We start from the raw sequence: 18,974 nt of genomic DNA on the forward strand, positions 1-18,974 counted from the left end.
TTTGACTAAAATTTGGCCAGGAATAGTTTTTTATAAGATAAAGTTAATGAATGAAAGGTTGAATAATAGTTATTTATGCACCAAGGCCTTGAGTGCTCGAGATTTTCAGACCTGAGTCTTGAAAATCGTAATTTTGCATTTTTTTAGTCTTAAATTGTTTATAACTCAAAAACGATGAAGTTTACAGAAAAATTACAAGATACCTATTTTGTTCAGAATGATCCGAAAAATTCAAAAAATTGTCCAGATTAAAAAAATTTATTGTAACAATTTGCTTAAAAAAATCGTTTAAAAATTTGAACAACTTTTCGCCTGGGCGACCTCTTGAACCTTATTTTGAGGTATCTCATAAAAGTGATTATGGAAAAAATCTGATGAGAATGTTTTTCCGAACGAACCAGAGCTTTTCGCTTTGTCTATAACATGAATAAATAAAACCGATAAACAATAAGAAATGTTTTTCAGGCGAAAAACTGGACAGTATATTTTGAAGGTTAAAATGTGTGAAGAGTGATGCCAATAATAAGAGAAACGGTATGAAAAGGCTCTTATTTTTTTTGTGTTTAAATAAAAAACGAGTTCGACATGTGGTTAATACCTAGAAGAAATAGAAATTATCACTTCTAAAAATTAATAATGAAGAAAACCATTAATAAATTATTACTTAATAAACGTGCTTGATATAAACGATCTACATAATGAGATAAGTCAAAAATGAATGGTAATTTTGTTTATGCAATTATATATTTTCCGTCATAAAATTGTTAGCGGTAGACAAAATAACCGGTATCCCACAGGAAAATTTTAATTTTAAAATAACACAGAATGCGGCCCATTATTCTTCAACCTTAAGGCTCTAGTCGTCTTTGCGATGTTAACTGCCATCATCGGACATCAATGAAAACCTACAAAATTGTTAAAGTTCGCATTGACAACAAAAAGTTCGGATAGACAACAAAAAAATACAATAACGTTAGTTAGACAGTGTAAGAAAAAATAGACAGACAAAAAATAGAGAGACAAAAGATAAAACTATTTGTAGTTGAAAACTAAAAATGTAAAAAAATGTTCAAATTTTGATACAAAGAGAGATAGGGAATCGAAAGAGCGATACAGAGAGAAACCATTATGGAAACAAAGAAAAATACTCAATGAGATGGATAAAAACTAATAAATCTTCTGGTCCAAACCAAATACCAAGGTAGTTATTAAAATTAATCAATAACAAAATGTTGATTTGTTTAACAAAATATAGCATTTTTCTCTCCTGTATCTCGTTGAGTATTTCTTTTTCTTGTTTCATCTTTCTTAATGCTTCCATGTTTGTTACGTGTTGTGTCCATGATATTTTTTTTCCACAATCTTCGATAGCACCACATCTCAAAGCTGGCAAGTATTTTTAAGTTGCGTCCGCAACTGTCCAGGCTTCAACTCCATATAAAAGAAAAGAGAATACGTAGCATCTCAAGAGTCTAATTCTAATTTCTATGCGAAGTTTATCATTGCATAATACTGCTTTCATCTTATTAAAAACGCTTCTAGCTATCTCAATGCGCCATTATATTTCAAGGCTGTGGTTCCATTGTTTATTTAGCTTACATCACAAGTAATTGTATCAGGGTACTATCTCTAAAGATGATTTTCTCATCTCATGATTTTTGATTTTTTTTTGTATTCAAAGCCATTCCATACCTCTCACAGTACTGCTTAGTGCGATCAACCAAAATTTGTAAGTACTTCTTTGGTGTCCGCAAGGAGTATTGTATCGTCTGCCTATCTGAGATTATTTACTAGTGTTTCGTTAATTGATATGGCTTAATTGATATCTTCTAATGTCTAAACATCTCTTCTGAGCCCATATACAAAAAGTAGGGGGGATAGTACACATCCTTGTTGTACTCCTCTTCTTATAAATATTTGTTTAGATATTTGTTGGTCTATTCGTATTATGGCTTTCTGATATCGGTATAAATTTGTAATGATTCTCATATCCTTATCATCTATTTCTGTATTCCGTAATATGTTTGCTAGCGTTCTGATAAAGGTATTTTCATGTTACTGTCACTGATGTTGGCAGCCCTGTGACTAGCGTCTTCCCGCCACTTTTCGAATCTTGTCGCACAGTAACGTTCCAAGCGCCTGAAGATATCTACATTGCCGCGTATTAGTTTAATATTCTCTGATATAAATCGGTTAAACCGAAAAAAAAGCAGGAAACTTAACATCGCCAACTGGTATAGAAACGTGGTTTCTAGAAACATAGGGGAACATTTTTTAACTTAACTAGAAGAAGAAGCCTAACCCAGGAAATCTTCCTCCACATGAGGTGAGTGCAATAACGCTATAAGCGCCATGTTTCATAATATTGTGCATGTATTTTTAGTTTTTAGTTTTCGCTTTTAAAACATCGTTATTTAACTCAAGTAGGCTTTACACCTCAAGTCAAAACACTAAAACAGTTACATACGTTTTTAATTTTAACCAATAAATAATCTTTTTTGGGACAATCATAATTTGTCTATACTTTGTCTATAATTTGTCTCACCCTGAAATCTGCAGATTTCAGGATGAAATCTGCAGCTGCCAAAACCAGTGTGGAGACATTCGGGATGAAGACAAAGTAGCTTTTTTCCAGGAATTTTACAAACTCGATTATAATGGCCACTTATGGTATCTAAATGAGGCTTGCATTAAGGTTGGTGAAGTGAAGCTCTGACAGGTGAGTAAAGATGTTTCCAAGAGACAGTGTAGTGTAGAGTTGTAGAGTATTACATTAAAACTAATGGCTCTTTACTTATAATTTGCAGTAAAACTCTATTTCACATCTTTCAAATAACCCCTTGTAGAGTTCAGATGTTGGTTGAAAAAATTAAGTTCAGGAAACTATTGGGTGATGGTAATTGATCAAAATGCATTCCCGGTGAAAGTATAGATGTTATTATAAGCCTTATAACGTCATTTCCTTTACAAAAGAACCATTATTAAAGTAAAATAAAAATTTTGTACTAAGCAAACCCCAATTATTTTTCAGTTTTCTACCTATCCTAGAGACGGTGTTACCTTTTTCTAAAACACCCTGTATATTAATAGTTTTTGTATTTTCCTCGTCTGTTATAGCTTCTGCTACAGAGTTGTCCATGTCCATTGTTATTTCACTAATCTGATCAGTTTTGATAGTATATCCATCTTTTTCATTTCGAGTAAGAGTAGGTGAAAGCTTGCTTTAAATCTATAAATAGTAGGTGTAAGTTTATGTCGTGTAATATTAAAGGAACGAAATACCGGATATGTAAAATTACCAACGAAACATAGAAGAAACAACTGACATCACAAGATTGCTAAAATAACCTACTAATATTCATATTATATAAGAAATGAAAAGAAGCATAGTACATTTTCTGGTATTCAAGGAAGGTTCCATTGCAATGTGGTTAAAACAGCTACCTTAACTGCTTCTTTCCTTACAAGATTTTCAATTACCCCTTAATTTAGTTTTCTCATAATTATGGGACACGTGGCTATCGCGATGTAGTTCATTAAATGCATTAACAGCAGCCCTTACACTATCATTACCTACTTCGAAAGAAAAGAAAAACAAACAACTTTAACTCTTTATTAAACAGTGTACACCATTTTGATAATAAACGTTAACATTTAGAGGTACAAATAAAGCATTTAACTTATTTATTTGTTAAAGTTACATGTTATTCTGAGTAGCATTTTTTGCCAGTTATTGAATTTTTTTTTTGAGAACTGGTCATAAAAAACAGGACTCGTCCCTTAGATCATAGTTTGCAATGACAACTTTTAGTGTTTTGGTATGCAAAAAAAAACAGAAAAGGAAAAGAATAAGTATTGATATGTATTGATAAGTATTTCGATAATTATTGGCCTACGACGGGATAGATTTTATTTCGATTCAGAGCAGTGGCATATACCGCTCTGATGAGACCTAAAGAGGTCGAAATACTTATATGCGGCTTGCCGCTGCCCTGTATCGAAACAAAAATCTAATACAGTCATTATGTTTTATTTCTTTACTCTTTTTGGAGTACCAGAAACTGAATTCACTACAAATTTTGACCATGATGAATGGCAGGTGGAATGCATATTTTACATTCCCTTGCCGATTAATTCATCAAGCTGTTTGCTTTGCAAGTTTTAGAAGGCACAGTGGTAAAAATTTGAATTCAGTTTCTTTAGGTAGGAAATCGTATGATTTCTTTTGTTTTTAATTTTTTTGATTTAAGGCTAACTTAAAAAGGGCCATTTGGTTGTTTTCCGACGTAGACTTCTAAGTGATTGGTATAGAACTATTTGGCATCGGAAATGGCAAAAATTTTTATGCCATATTTATTCGGCTTGCTAAGAATGTACTGCCTGAAACTGCATTTGCCTCGAAAAGCTTATAGTTTTTCAAAGATGTTTAGATAATAATTAACTCCTTTACGCCTGCTTCATTGAATATACCAAGGATTCCGATAGGGTTAAACAGGATAAACAATAGAAATTTTTAGAAACAAAAATCTAGACAAACGAGTTATAAGATTATTATCAAACGTCTTCCAGAATCAGCCAGTAGTAGCAAAACTATTTACTTAAATTGCCATATCTTATAATATCTTTATTATAGGTTAACAAAAAATAAAACGTTTAATATTTATAAGGGTTTATTATCTAACAGTCAATTTTATACAACCAGCGATATATCATAGAATAAATTAATGTCTTTCATGTCTATGTCCTCCTCCACTGCTGTGACCATGATGCCAAGTACCATTTTGAGGCAAAGTAGGGCTGTCAGGTCGGGGTTCACCTCCACTACTGTGGTGGCCGTGCTTTGGTAAAGCTTCAACAGGTTCCATTAGAAAATTCGCAATACAGCCGAAAACGGCAACAATTAAGATTATTTTTACAGCCTGAAAGCAACAAGAAAATTATATTTCAAATATATTTAAGTTTATTAACAAATTAAAACAAAGTTTTACTTGTTATTATTTTCAGAATTATTATGTTAAAAAATATTTTAATAATACAAAAAGTTATTAGTAACAATATATCATACTAGAAAAAATTGCAGAAATACGGACAAGCGGGCTAATCTTATTATTCAAAAAAGGCGATAAGAAACAACCAAAAAATGAAAGAGGTATCAATTTGGTAAATACTACCCTGAACTTTACAATTATAATTTTGCAGGAACTACTATACGGGAAGGTCGTGTGCAGATGCAATATTCGTCATAAAACAGATCACAGCGAAAACATTAGAATACAAGATATCCGCATCGACATAAAGAAAGCATTTGACAAAGACACACTTAAAGATGTAATGCATCTCTTATATAATAAAGAATACGAAAATAATACATGGAATTTCGAAGGGTAGAAAGTAAGTCAGACGAAGTCATATCAGAAGTGAAAAAAATAAAATCAGATATCACAGTTCCTACCGAAACAAAGAAAAAAGGCCAAGGTAGCGAAGACATAGGAGGTTTTATACATATTTGTAGTGGCGTAGAAAAAGACAAGAAAGCACAAGCAGGCACATTAATATTTAAACCTACAGAGCTGGGAAAAATCAATGAGAGAATGATTAGAGTATCTACTACGTGGAAAAGGTATGATCTCTAGATAATTTGAATATATGTGCCATCAGAAAGTACATCAAAAACAGATAAACAAATATTCTACAAAACCATATCAGAACTTATAGAAAATATAAATAACCACAAAGAAATTGTACTGTTGGAAGATTTTAATGCTTGGACAGGGAAAAAAATAAATTACAAAGGCGTATGTAAATACGGTGAAGCAAAAATAAATGAAAATAGGGAACAATTATTCGAATTATGCGAACAGCAATCTCTAATAATCCCAAACGGATTTTACCAACATAAAAATATACATAAGTATAACTGGGTCCAATCAACGAGAAACACCAAATCAATTATAGACTATGTTATCATGACTAAAACAAGAAACACATGGGGACCGGAGTGCAGAACACTGACCACTATATGGTAAGACCAAAATGTAACCTACAGTATCGGCTGCGACCACTACACATAAATGACAACCAGCCAGCACAATTAAAACCGTTGAAAATGAATTCACCCAAATAAAATATTGATGCACTGCAAAACGACTTAATATCATTTTTATATGTTACAGCTTACTCAAAAATAAAAAAACCTGATCTACTGTTTAGCATAGAATACCTACTAAGAGATAATAAATAAAGTCAATGTAGCAGCTCAGGAAGCATTTGGTACGATTCAAAAGAACAAAGAGTACCCTTTATTGTGATGGACACATGACATCACTAATGCAGTACACAACAAGAAACAAGCATATCAAAAGTGGCTATAAACAGATGACCCAAATGATAGACAAACATACGCAAGATCAAACAGAGAAGTAAAAAATCTAGTAACTAAAGCAAAAAATATTTCCTGTGAAAGTAAATGCGAAGGGCTCAATAAATATATAGGATCAACAAGATCAAGAGAAATATGGAAAACCGTAAAAAACCTGAGAACAGACAGAAGAGAAGTAAGTAGAATAGATTTAATAGAACAAAGATCTTGGATCGAACATTACTCATAACTTCTGGATGAAACAAAACCGCAATTCACGAACATCATTACAACGTATGAAGTGAAATACGATGAAGACAATGAAATAACACTACAGGAAGTCTAAGATGAAATACGAAATTTAAAAAATCGAAAATCATGCGGAACCAGCGAATTACTAAAACACGTATTTCGGTGATTATTAGCGCATGTTTTCACCTTATTAGAAAGCTAAAACATGGAGTTGCTTTTAGTTTACTCCACTAAGCCTCTTCTACTCAAATCCGACTCTCACCAGCCACGAATAGGACGGATAGGAAATATAAACGACACTCTAAATGAAATAAGGACATTTGCATAGGAACGCGAAATGTGTTAAGTTGGCACAGACCTGGGATAGCAACGAGAGCCATTAGACAACTACAAAAATATAACATGGAGCAATACAGGAAATAAGATGGACCGCAACAGGAATTCTGGAAATCAAAGATACTATAGTCTTTTAGTCAAGAAGTGAGACTAGACATGAATACGGATGTGGCTTTGTCATTGAAAAAAGACTAAAATCAGCAGTGATAGATTTCAAGCCAATAAACGAACGAATCTGCTATATCAGACTCAACGGTAAGTGGTTCAATCTCACAATATTCTCAATATATGCCCCAACAGAAGATGCCGAAGAAGAGAGAAAGGATGGATTTTATGAATTATTAGACCAACAGTCTAACTCCAAAACATAACGTCAAAATAGTGATGGGAGATTGCAATGCTAAACTAGGTAAGGAAGATCATTTAAGAGAAGTAATTGGTAAGCATAGCTTGCACGACACAACAAATGATAGTGGACACCGGCTAACACAATTCGCAATATCTAATAACATGATCGTTAAATCCACCCAATTCGACAGAAAGGACATTTACAAGGTCACATAGGCTTCAATTGATGGAAAAATACGAAATCAAATAGATCATGTCCTCATTGACACAAGACACTCTAGTAGCATGATTAATTCGCGAAATATGAGAGGAGCTGACAGCGACGGCGATCACTTTCTGTTGAAATCTAAGTTAGGAACGCGATTATCAATATAGAAACTGGAACAACAAGAAAAAAGAAAAATAGGGAACATAGAAGCCCTACAAATACCAAATAAAGAACTGGATTATCAAGTGGCAATTAGCAACAGATTCAATTTCTGGGAGAGGAAGAGCATATTGTAGAGTTAGAACAAGCATGGCAGCAAGTGGCATCAGTTATAGAACAAGCAGCCAAGGAAACCATTGGAAAAAAGAGGACTCGCCCAAAACGGAAATGGTTTGACAAAGCATGCGAGGAAATTCTGGAAATAAAAATGAAAAAAAGATTGAAAATGCTACAAGACCATACAGATGAGAACAAAGCAGATTTTACCGGAACAAGAGCACAAACAAGGCGACTATTCAGAACTAAAAAGGGGAGCTACCTAGAACAGCAAATCCGGGAAATGGACAGAAGTGGCGAGAGGAATCAACAAAATAAATCTGAATGAGGCGCTCTCTGTGTGGAGAAGAAAATACTGCAATATGGGCATCCCAATTGAAGACAAAAGATTGTACACGATACACTTCGCTGAAGACCAAGCTATTCTAGCTGAAGACGACAGTGATAATATACACTATATACGTAGAAAACTGGAAGAGAAGTACACCAAGTTGGACTTTACAAATATTACACAAAAACCCAAGAAAAATCAGAAAGCCTACAAATTGAAATAGAACCTATAAAATCAACTGAAAACTTTAAATACTTGGTTGTCAAAATAACATCAAAAGCAGGGAGTAACAAAAAAATATGTTCTGGGTTTGACCAAGCAAGATCAGCCACTAGTAAGCTACACGGACTATTGTCAAATAATAAAATAACAAAAGAAAATAAAACAAGAATTTTTAAAACAATAATAGAAGGTATTAGATTGTACAGCGCCCAACTTTGGAAAATTATTCAGAGAAATAAATTAAAAATTAAGGCCACAGAAACGAATTATTGGAGACGACGATGTTGCCGGCTCACAAAACTTAAAGAAATAAAAATGTACCCAGACATTATATACAGTATCGAAGCCAAAAGTCTAAACTGCTACGGACATCTGAAGAGAATGCCTGAAAATAGATTGCCAAAAAAGATAGAAAAATTGACTCCGCCCACTAGAACAAAACGAAGTAGACCAAGACGATCATGGAGTGAAGATGTCAAAGATGCAATGAGACTCAAAGACTAAAAACTGAAATTAGGATGTGCGAAACAGCGCCAGCTGAAAGGGGATTCACTAATCTCTATGCTATTTAATCTAATCGTGGATGAAGTCATAAAAATAGTGCCAATAATGAACCAAGATAAATAGTGGGCAACAATTATATTAAAATTCTGTTACTTAGATAATGCAATATTGATAGCCCAAAATGAAGATAGCCTTCAAAGACTAGTTAGTTCACAGATAATAATAAGCAAAAGAATTTAACATGACAATTTCAACTCAGAAAATTAGAACAATAGTAATAAATAAAGAGCCAGAAAGATGTAAAGTGGAAGTCGATGGAGTTAGCATATTAAATAAGTAATGAAAATAAAGTACCCAGGAATTACAGTGTCCAGCTATGGAGACGTTAACAAAGAAGTAAGAGATCAAGTACAAAAAGCAAATAGACTAGCAGGATGCCTTAATATCAATATAAATGAAAACGAAACATTAACTGTGAGATAAAATAAAGAATCTATAAAGCCAGTATAAGACCAATAATGATGTACGCATAAGAAATAAGACCAAACACAACCAAAAGACAGAGAGTGCTGGACAAAGCAGAATACTTAGAAGCATTACAGGAAACACGCTGAAAGACCAAAGAATGAGTGACGAGATCAGAGCAAAATGTAAGGTACAGAGTAAAAACGAGTAAACACTAAATCGAAAAAAGAACGGAACAATTATATCAGTAGAATGGCGAACACAAGAGTTGAAACAGCAAGGGATAAATTACAAAGTGGTAAAAGTATCGGCAGTCGCGAAATAAATGGATTGGCAACAATCCGCCAATGAACAAGCAAAATTGATTATACAAAGGAAGAAGAGTCAATTCAGAATTGTGAAATTTATAATAAAACTTATAAGAAAATTTAATAATTTTTTAATTTATAAAAGAAAATATATTCTAAAAAACTTACCGTAGAAGTCATTTTTATTATTGTAGGTAAAGCTCGTTGGATGCTTCTATAAAGACAAAACAAGAATGTCCTCAGTATCGCCCTGATCCTAATTTATACTGAGTCTTAAATCGAGTTTAAAAATATTCAAAGAAATACAGAAAACCCAACGCATCGTTATAAATATAGATTATAATTGTAGTTATATTATATTAGGATATTGTTACATTAATTATTAGGTACAGAGAGATTTTTCCACTTAAAATAAATTAAAAATATATTAATAACATATTCCTTATAGTTTCTTAGAAGAATTGTATTTTTCATGGTTTTTCAACATTTACTTTAATATTACTTTTATACATTAATATAAAAATAGCTAATTACCTAAATGTTTTACTTCCTTTTGGTTATAGATTTTGTATTAAAATTCTGGTCTCTATTTGATTTAATAACTCTGTTTTAAGTTTATTCGATATTGTGGCAATTAAATAGACGAAGCAAAAGGGAACTTTTTTGTTAACATGGAAAACTACAGATTTCGCAATAGTGTAATAAACGTTTAAGCGGTATCAGGTCGATTATGTATTTTGAATACACGGGAACAATACACACGCTTCGCCAATTTTTTTGTCATCCACACTATTGAACAGTTTGCAGTTTTTCACTGAAATGAAAAGTTTTTTTTATCTTCGTTTACTAGATCATACAGCCTTAAATTTTTATGTTCCTAACGTAAATTGTAAATAATTCAATTCTACTTCTTCATTAGTTTCTCTCACGTTGTCCTACTATCAAAAAGTGTCTGCCTTTTGTAATGTCTATAATTTTTTATCTTTGGGTTTTTTATCTATTATTTTTTTACATTATTACCAAATATATAGTGGAATCCGTTCTTTGTTTATGCGGATTTTTTGGTATATGTATTTGATCTCATTATCGTTTTTACCCTTTTCTTTTTCCCCCTAGACTTATCTAGTGTTAAATGAAATTTTCATATTTTATTCATTAACTTAAGTGAAGGGTACAGGAATAAAAGGGGCTCATCGTCATTTTGTTCGTTTTGAGTAAATCAATATTTAAGGGATAATTTACATATGGCCTCTTTAAAACACATATAAACAACTATAAAATAATATCCCCGTATTACTGAATGTCTGTATAATATAAATTTAATTTTGTTTATCTAATTATGTACTCGTTATAGACGATCTGTTAACATTCACGCACCATGTCAGATATCTGCAAAGGAACAAGGGACTCATTCTTGCAATATGCTTTATCTAAACGCATAGTTTCCTTAACGATTAAACAGAAGTTGGGTTTGTCTGTGGGAAAATGAATGCAAATAAGTTTATTGACATAGCAATAAATGTTTAATTTTACAATGTTACATTAGTTTAAAAAAACTTACTACTTATAATATTTAATGTTAGTGTAGTATTCGGCCTCATTCAACAAACTTAAAACCATTTCAGAACTTTGTAAAGTAGATGATAATGTAGGTGGTATTTGCATTGATTATATGCAAAACCTGCAACTACCTGTTCAGGAAACATTCTATTTAAGACAACTTACTGTTAATGTTTTATGTATTTATAATCTGAAAGATGATAAGGTAACATTCTATGTGTATCATGAGGGAACAGGAACTAAAGGGCCTAATGAAGTTGTATCATTTTTATTACATTTTCTTGACAACAATCCAGAATTTAAAAATATTAACCATTTTCACTTCTTTTCTGATGCATGTGCCGCCCAGAACAAGACCCATACAATAGTTAGACTTTTTTCTGCATTAGTTTCAACCAATAGATTCAAAAAGATTGAACAATATTATCCCACACGGGGACATTCATTTCTACCGTGTGATCGGGATTTTTTCGTTCTTAAAAGGAAAATTAAAAAATTGAACAGGATTTACACGTTAAAAGAGTATGTAGAGCTTATCATAACATCTAACAAAAGTTTAAACCGTTTAGTGTAGTTTTGCCGAATTCTGATAATATATTGAACTTTAAAAGATGGTGGCCCACGTATTTTAAAAAGACGATGCTCTCCAATAAATCTTTGGGCAGAAATATTCCAAGAGATCAAAAAATTGCTTTTAAAATATCCAACTTTCGACACTTTATTCATTCGAGTGATCACGATGGATTTGTTATTACAAAAGAGTACATAGATGGCTTGATAGATCATTCTTTTCGGCTACGAAATAGCAACAAGGATGTTATTAGTTTTCCCACAAGAAAAGCATACACCGAAGGACATATTCCTATTAATATCAAGAAGATGCAAGACTTAAGAAAACTGGAAAAGTATCTACCAGATAATGAAGAAGTCAAGGACTTCTTCATTATGGTACGGAGAAATTTTTAATTTGCCAACAAGGGAGGGAGATTCAAATGAATTAATACAACGAGATGAGTGATTACTACTGATATATTATTCTATATGCCCATATTTTTAAATAAATGTTTATATAAAACATGTTTTCTTATTTTTACATCCTTGAAAAATGTGTATATTTCAAAAACCCCAAAAATCCACAAAAGTAAACAAGAAAAAAAACATACAGTATGGTGGAAATGAAAGGAATAAATTCGTTATTTCGTAAACCGGAGAATTTAAGGAAAAATCCTGAAACCGGTCGATTTTTATTTTTAAATAAGCTATTCATAAGAATACATTTTTATTTTTGACGTCATCTATGTGAGCGTGATGACGTCATTGCTAAAATTTTTGAATAGAAAGGGGGGTATTGTAATACATCATTTGAAAGGTCTTTTAAATACCTATTCAGCTATATCAATATGTCTAAGTAATTAGAGTTTGTAATTGTTTAAAAAAATAATTAAATTTTTATTATTACAATAAATATTTTTTATTAAGTATTATTCAATAAATACAACGAAACCTAAATTAAGTGCTCAAATTGTTTACCTTCAGCTAAAATACAATGAGAAAGGCGTGCCGCGAAGTCTTCTCTAACATTCTCTAAAACTTCCGGAGTTATTTGAACAACCTCATTACGTATTCTTTCTTTCAGTTCATTAATATTTTGTGGTATATTTTGATACACCTTACTTTTTAAATATCCCCATAAAAAGAAATCAAGAGGAGTCAAATCAGGTGACCTAACCGGCCATTCTATTGTTCCTCTTCGACCTATCCACCGATTTGAAAAGACGTTGTTTAAGTAGTTGCGTACCAAGACAGCATAGTGTGGAGGCGCACCATCTTGCTGTAGCCATAAATCATTTCTGTTTGGAAACAACCGGTTCAATTCTGGAAGCAAGAAATTTTGAAGAAATTCTAAATATCGAGGACCTGTTAAGTTTTCTTCGAAAAAGTATGGTCCAATACACCTATTATCTATTATTCTCACCCAAACATTAATTTTCTCTGGGTATTGAGTAAGGTACTCTTGCATCCAGTGTGGATTTTCCGTAGCCTAGTACCGATAAGTTTGACGATTGACATGACCGTTTAGTAGAAATGTAGCTTCATCAGAGAAAATAATCTTTTTTAAAAACATCGGATCTCTGTTATTTCGTTCCATTATAATGTCACAAAATTCAATTCGTCTATCAAAATCATCTTCCATAAGTTCTTGTACTAAACTTACTTTGTAGGGATGCCACTTTTCCTTCTTTAGCTGTTTAAGAACTGTTGAATGGTCCATGTCATTATCTAATGCTACTTGCCGTGAACTGTTATGAGGATTATCTTGAAAAGCTAACAGAACGTCTACTTGTTGGTTTTCAGATATTGGTTTTCTACTACCTTTAGGAAGGTCTTTAACATGACCCGTTTTTCTAAATTTTTTCTCAATTTTGCTTACAGTGGATTGTGAAATTGGTTCTCGACGGGGGCATTTATTATTAAATAACGCACATACTTCTTTCTGCGTACGTGTTTTATCTCCATAACCAATCATTATGAGAATTTCAATTCTTTGCGTTTCAGTTTGCTTCATGTTCAAAGATACAAAGAGTTTTTGAATACGTTTACTACAATAATACTATTAATCACTTGACAAAAACTAGTTTTTTAAAGAAGGTAAAAAGTAGATAAAAAAGACATTTCATTACCAGTGATGGCCTTTATAAAATTTATTTTTGGGTGTCAATAATACATCATATCAATACTTAATAAATATTTATTGTAATAATAAATATTTAATAATTTTTTTAAACAATTACAAACATCAAATATCAGACATATTGATATGGCTGAATAGGTATTTAGAAGACCTTTCAAATGATGTATTACAATACCCCCCTTTCTATTCAAAAATTTTAGCAATGACGTCATCACGCTCACATAGATGACGTCAAAAATAAAAATGTATTCTTATAAATAGCTTATTTAAAAATAAAAATCGACGGGTTTCAGGATTTTTCCTTAAAGTCTCCGGTTTGCGAAATAACGAATTTATTCCTTTCATTTCCACCATACTGTATATAAAGCTAAAATTCACCACTTTTTTATGCAAACTGATTTAAACACATTAATCTCATGATTTTATTACAAAAGCACAACAGGTTTTTTAAAATATTTCATGAAATAAGGTTTTTTCTAATTTCTCAACATTTTATAAAAATGGAATGATGGGGTTTCTGAAATATGTAATTCAAATATCAAAAAGCTGTAATAATTACCAAAGAGAGGCACGTTATCATGATAGGACGATGTAAGAGGACGAAGAAGGGGTTTTACATAGTGTGGAGAAGAAATGAAAAGTTGCCTTTTGGTTTATCTATTGAGTTACCGCAATATCGAATAGACTTTAAACAAAGTTACTAATCCAAATAGAAAAATTTGTTTAACAAAAAGATATAAATCATATTAAGATGTCAAAGCGTTCAGAGAAGCAGAATAAGGGTAGAGCAGAAATTTAATATGAAATCTAAGATCAATGGTAAGAAAATCACCTTGGTAATAGCTGTTTTTTTTATTACTGTATAAAAGTAATATTAAAATAAATGTCGAACAACCAAGGAAAATATTATTCTTCTCGGAATCTACAAGCATTATGTTATTAATATATTTTTAATTTATTTTAAATGGAATAATCTCTGCACATAAAACTTAATGTATAACAATATCCTAATATAATATACCTACAATTATAATCTAAAGGAAGTTTAACTAGATATTGGGTTTTCTGTGTTTCTTTGAATAGTCTTAAACTGGATTTAAGACTCAGTATAAATCAGTGGCACGGAGATACTGAGTACATTCGTCTTTTGTCTTTATACAAGTAACCAACCAACTGTACTTATAATAATAAAAATGACTTCTATGGTAAGTTTTTTTTAGAATATACTTTTTTTAGTTAGTTGTGACAATTATTAAATTTTCTAATAACTTGTGTTATGATTTTCACAATTTCTACTAATCGCTATAAACACAAAAGTAATCTCAGAGCAGATATTTCTGTAATTCTTTAGAGTATGATAATATATTATTTATTTAACTGTTTGTAATATTCAAATAGTTAACTATGAATAAAAGTCTCAACATAGTAATACATTAACTTTTATTTTAATGTTAATCAACTAAAATATATTTTTTTTGCTGGTTTCAGGCTGTAAAAATTATCGTATTTGTCGTCGTTTTCGGCTGCATTGCGAATTATTTGATGGAGCCCGTTGATGCTTTGCCAAAGCATGGTCACCACAGCAGTGGAGGTGAACCCCGACCTGATAGCCCTACTTTGCCCCAAAATGGTACTTGGTATCATGGTCACAGCAGTGGAGGAGGACATAGACATGGGAGACATTAACTAAATAAATATGAAATATCGTCACACATTGGTAGTTGTATAAGATTGATTTTTAAATAATATAGTCTTATAAGTATTAATCGTTTTGTATTTTGTTTACCTAAATCTGAAGATATATAACATTATAAAATTTCATCCTAAATATTTTTAGGGAATATTTTGATAGACAGAAAAATAGACAGCTCAAAACAGAAATACAAATTTAAAACGGTGTACAATATCTTACTACTTCCATACAAAAGCCGGGAAGGAGTGCTACTCCTAAAGAGACAATATAGAAGGAAAGCATAAATTGTTCTCTGGGTGCAAAAAGCTTAATTGAAGACAGAAGAAAACTAAGGAGAAACTGGTAAAACACACACGCATCTATTGACAAAGCAAACCTAAACAAAATTACCAGAAGACTTAAAAATATGTTAAAAAAAGAAAAAAATAATGGAATCCAAACTTATCTAGAAAATCTAACGCCGTTCAAAGATACAAACTATTCTTTATGGAAAGTTATGAGAAAATTAAAAAGGCCACAAGACGCCATACCTCCTTTAAAAAATGCCAAAGGTAAATGGGCAAATTAAAAATCCGAGACATTCGCAAAACACTTTCGAAAGAATTTAGTCCATTTACCAGAGAAGTGCCTGTAGAACAAGAAGAACAATTCCATCCTTTTCTTGATGTTATATATCAAATGGAACTACTAATCTCCCAATTTAACATTAAAGAAGTAAAATAGATAATGAAAAATGAGATAGAATCCAACAAAGCACCGGGATACGATCTCATTAAAGGTAAGGTCCTTCAAGAACTAACCCATGATTGCTACAGAATAATTACAATGATCTTCAATGATATGTTGAGTCTGCACTACTTTCTTTTGAAATTAAAAGTGGCACAGATTATACTTATTTCAAAACCTGGTAAAGATTCAAAATATGTCAACTCATACCCACCAATTAGTTTACTTCCAGTCATTCCTAAAGTTTTTGAAACACTTTTGTTAAGAAAAATCAAACTAATTTTGCTCAAAAAGGGTCTTATACCTGACCATGACCATCAATTCGGATTTCGTAACCAACACGCTACGATAGAACAAGTTCACAGATTATACACTACAATAAGAACTAGTCTCGAAAACAAGAAATACTGTACTGCAGCCATTTTAATTGCCTCTTAAATTTTGTCAAGGTGTGACACACAGGACTTCTGTACAAGTTAAAAAAAACATACCTTACACTTCCTTCAAACTGCTTAAATCATACCTTATAGGAAGACGACATATAGTAAGTTATAATGAAACCTACACAAAACTCTACCTCATCATTTCTGGTGTACCTCAGGGTAGAGTGCTCGGACCGATCTTGTACCTGTTATATACAGCTGACTTACCAACAAGCAATAACCTTACGCTTGCAACATTTGCACATGATATTGCTTTCCTAACATCTCATAGTAACCCAATAATAGCATCAGAGATACTGTAACTACATCTAAATAAAACTAATGAATGGTTTAAACTCTGGAGAATTAAAGTAAATCCCTCAAAGTCCACACATATTACATTAACTCTAAGAAGAGGTATATGTCCACAAGTTAACTTCGATGAACATCCTTTACTCCAAAAGGATGACTTAAAATATCTAGGTATTCATGAAGGTGGCAACATGGCGGAATACAGCACACACGTTGAAAATGATGCATTAAATAAAATGTGTCTAAAGTGTTTAAAAAAAGTTGTAAGTGCTTTAACTTGTATAAAATGCAATAGTTTTTATCATCCTGGTTGTGCAAAATCTTTAAATCATGTGAAATACATAAATGCTATTCAGCAGGTTTCGATTTGACGATAAGGTAGATATAAAAATATTTAATTATATTATTAAACGAAAAGACCTTATTATTAATGGTCTGCATCAACAAATAAAGGTATTAACAGATCAAATCAACCAAAAAAGAAAAGTCCATGTTTATCAATGAAGATAAAAAACCTGAGGATAAACAAGTATTTGCCCAAAGCAACAAATTACAAAATATTCATGTAGAAAACCATAACAGCGTTGCCAAAGGTTCTCAGAAATCTCAAATTACTATAAAACAAACTTCCAGTGCTATTTTAGAAGCTGAAACTGCTGCAAAATGTAACAAGTATACTAGTTTAAACCAAGATATAATACTTGAGTCGAAAGAAAGTCAAGTGGCAAAATGTTTCTCGGAAAAAGTCCGGAAGAAAAGTCACGATTAGAAATAATGAAGATATAAAAATAAATGGTGTACAATTTATAGGTGTCCCTAAATATACGGACTTGAATGTTTAGAGGCTAGACCCATCAATGTCTAATGAAAATTTATTAAAACTAATACAGAACCATTTTCTCGAGGCTATGAGTAGCCCTTTGAAGTCAAAGTTTAAAGACCAGTATTCATCCTTTAAAGTGAGTATTTATAACCAACATTTTGAGAAAGCTATGGACCCTAGTATATGGCCCCAAAGTGCATATGTGAGGCGTTTTTTAGTGAAGAAAATACCTTTACTTCAAATAGTATAAATGAATCTCAAAAGTTGACGGTTTGTCACTTAAATTTTAGAAGTTTGAGGTACAAAATTCAATATTTGGAGGAATTGACGGTGTCTCTAAATTACCCAGAAGTATTTTGTGTTAGTGAAGTGTGGTGTGATAAACATGAAATTTTAAATTTGTTCTTGGACTCTTATGTATTAAACGATTTCTTCCATCGTTTAGACAGGTGGGGAATTGTCTCTCATAACATCTTTATCAACGTCTGTTTTGCCTTGCAATTCTTAGAAGGCACAGATTAAAGCGAAATTCTAAATTTGGTTTCGAAAATTAGTTTACGATTTTATTATCAGATGTCGCTACATTGCGTCTATACGAAGCCATGTTAGAGTTGCTTCCTAAGACAGAAAAGATTTATTTCACGTTCACTCCTAGACATCCACTACATCACGGCAAAACTTCGTAAAGCCACTCGAGATGACATCATCTTACTTACTGCTCGCCAGGTCAGCAATCCCCAAAATTCACCACCCGCTCCTAAAAATTCACAGATATACCAATTCATAATAGCCGGCGTCGGAAAAAATCTTTCCACCTAAAACATCGAGGATAACCTATCCGAAATCCAATTTCCGTACACCAAAGTGATTCGCATCATTGCCCGCTCCACCAACCAACCCACCTCCTATATCAGAGTATTCACTAACTCTGAAATTAAGTTCGCCGAAGCACTTTCGAGTGGTATCAAGATCGAGGTTGAACGGTTAAATTGTGAGATCCCAAGATCTGGCGTTCCGATTCGGTCAAAATACTGCTAGAAATGCTGCAAAAGCGGACATTTCCACAACGAATGCCCAGAAAAATCATTCACATGTCCATATTGTGGACAAAACCACAGGTCATCTGCATGCCCCAAGA

General features: G+C 32.2%; 2 long non-coding RNA genes across 2 annotated transcripts; one reads left to right on the forward strand and one right to left on the reverse strand.

Annotated features, from left to right (window-relative positions):
- Positions 1 to 4,652: 4,652 nt before the first annotated feature.
- On the reverse strand, positions 4,653 to 9,922 carry LOC140448629 (uncharacterized). Its single transcript, XR_011951744.1, has 2 exons — positions 9,777 to 9,922; positions 4,653 to 4,919 (listed from the first exon to the last, which is right to left on the reverse strand). It is a non-coding gene; the product is annotated as an uncharacterized lncRNA (long non-coding RNA).
- Positions 9,923 to 14,893: 4,971 nt separating this feature from the next.
- On the forward strand, positions 14,894 to 15,626 carry LOC140448630 (uncharacterized). Its single transcript, XR_011951745.1, has 2 exons — positions 14,894 to 15,065; positions 15,349 to 15,626. It is a non-coding gene; the product is annotated as an uncharacterized lncRNA (long non-coding RNA).
- Positions 15,627 to 18,974: the final 3,348 nt, after the last annotated feature.

The sequence above is a fragment of the Diabrotica undecimpunctata genome, chromosome 8, assembly GCF_040954645.1.
Source record: "Diabrotica undecimpunctata isolate CICGRU chromosome 8, icDiaUnde3, whole genome shotgun sequence".
NCBI classification, from domain to species: Eukaryota; Metazoa; Arthropoda; class Insecta; order Coleoptera; family Chrysomelidae; genus Diabrotica; species Diabrotica undecimpunctata.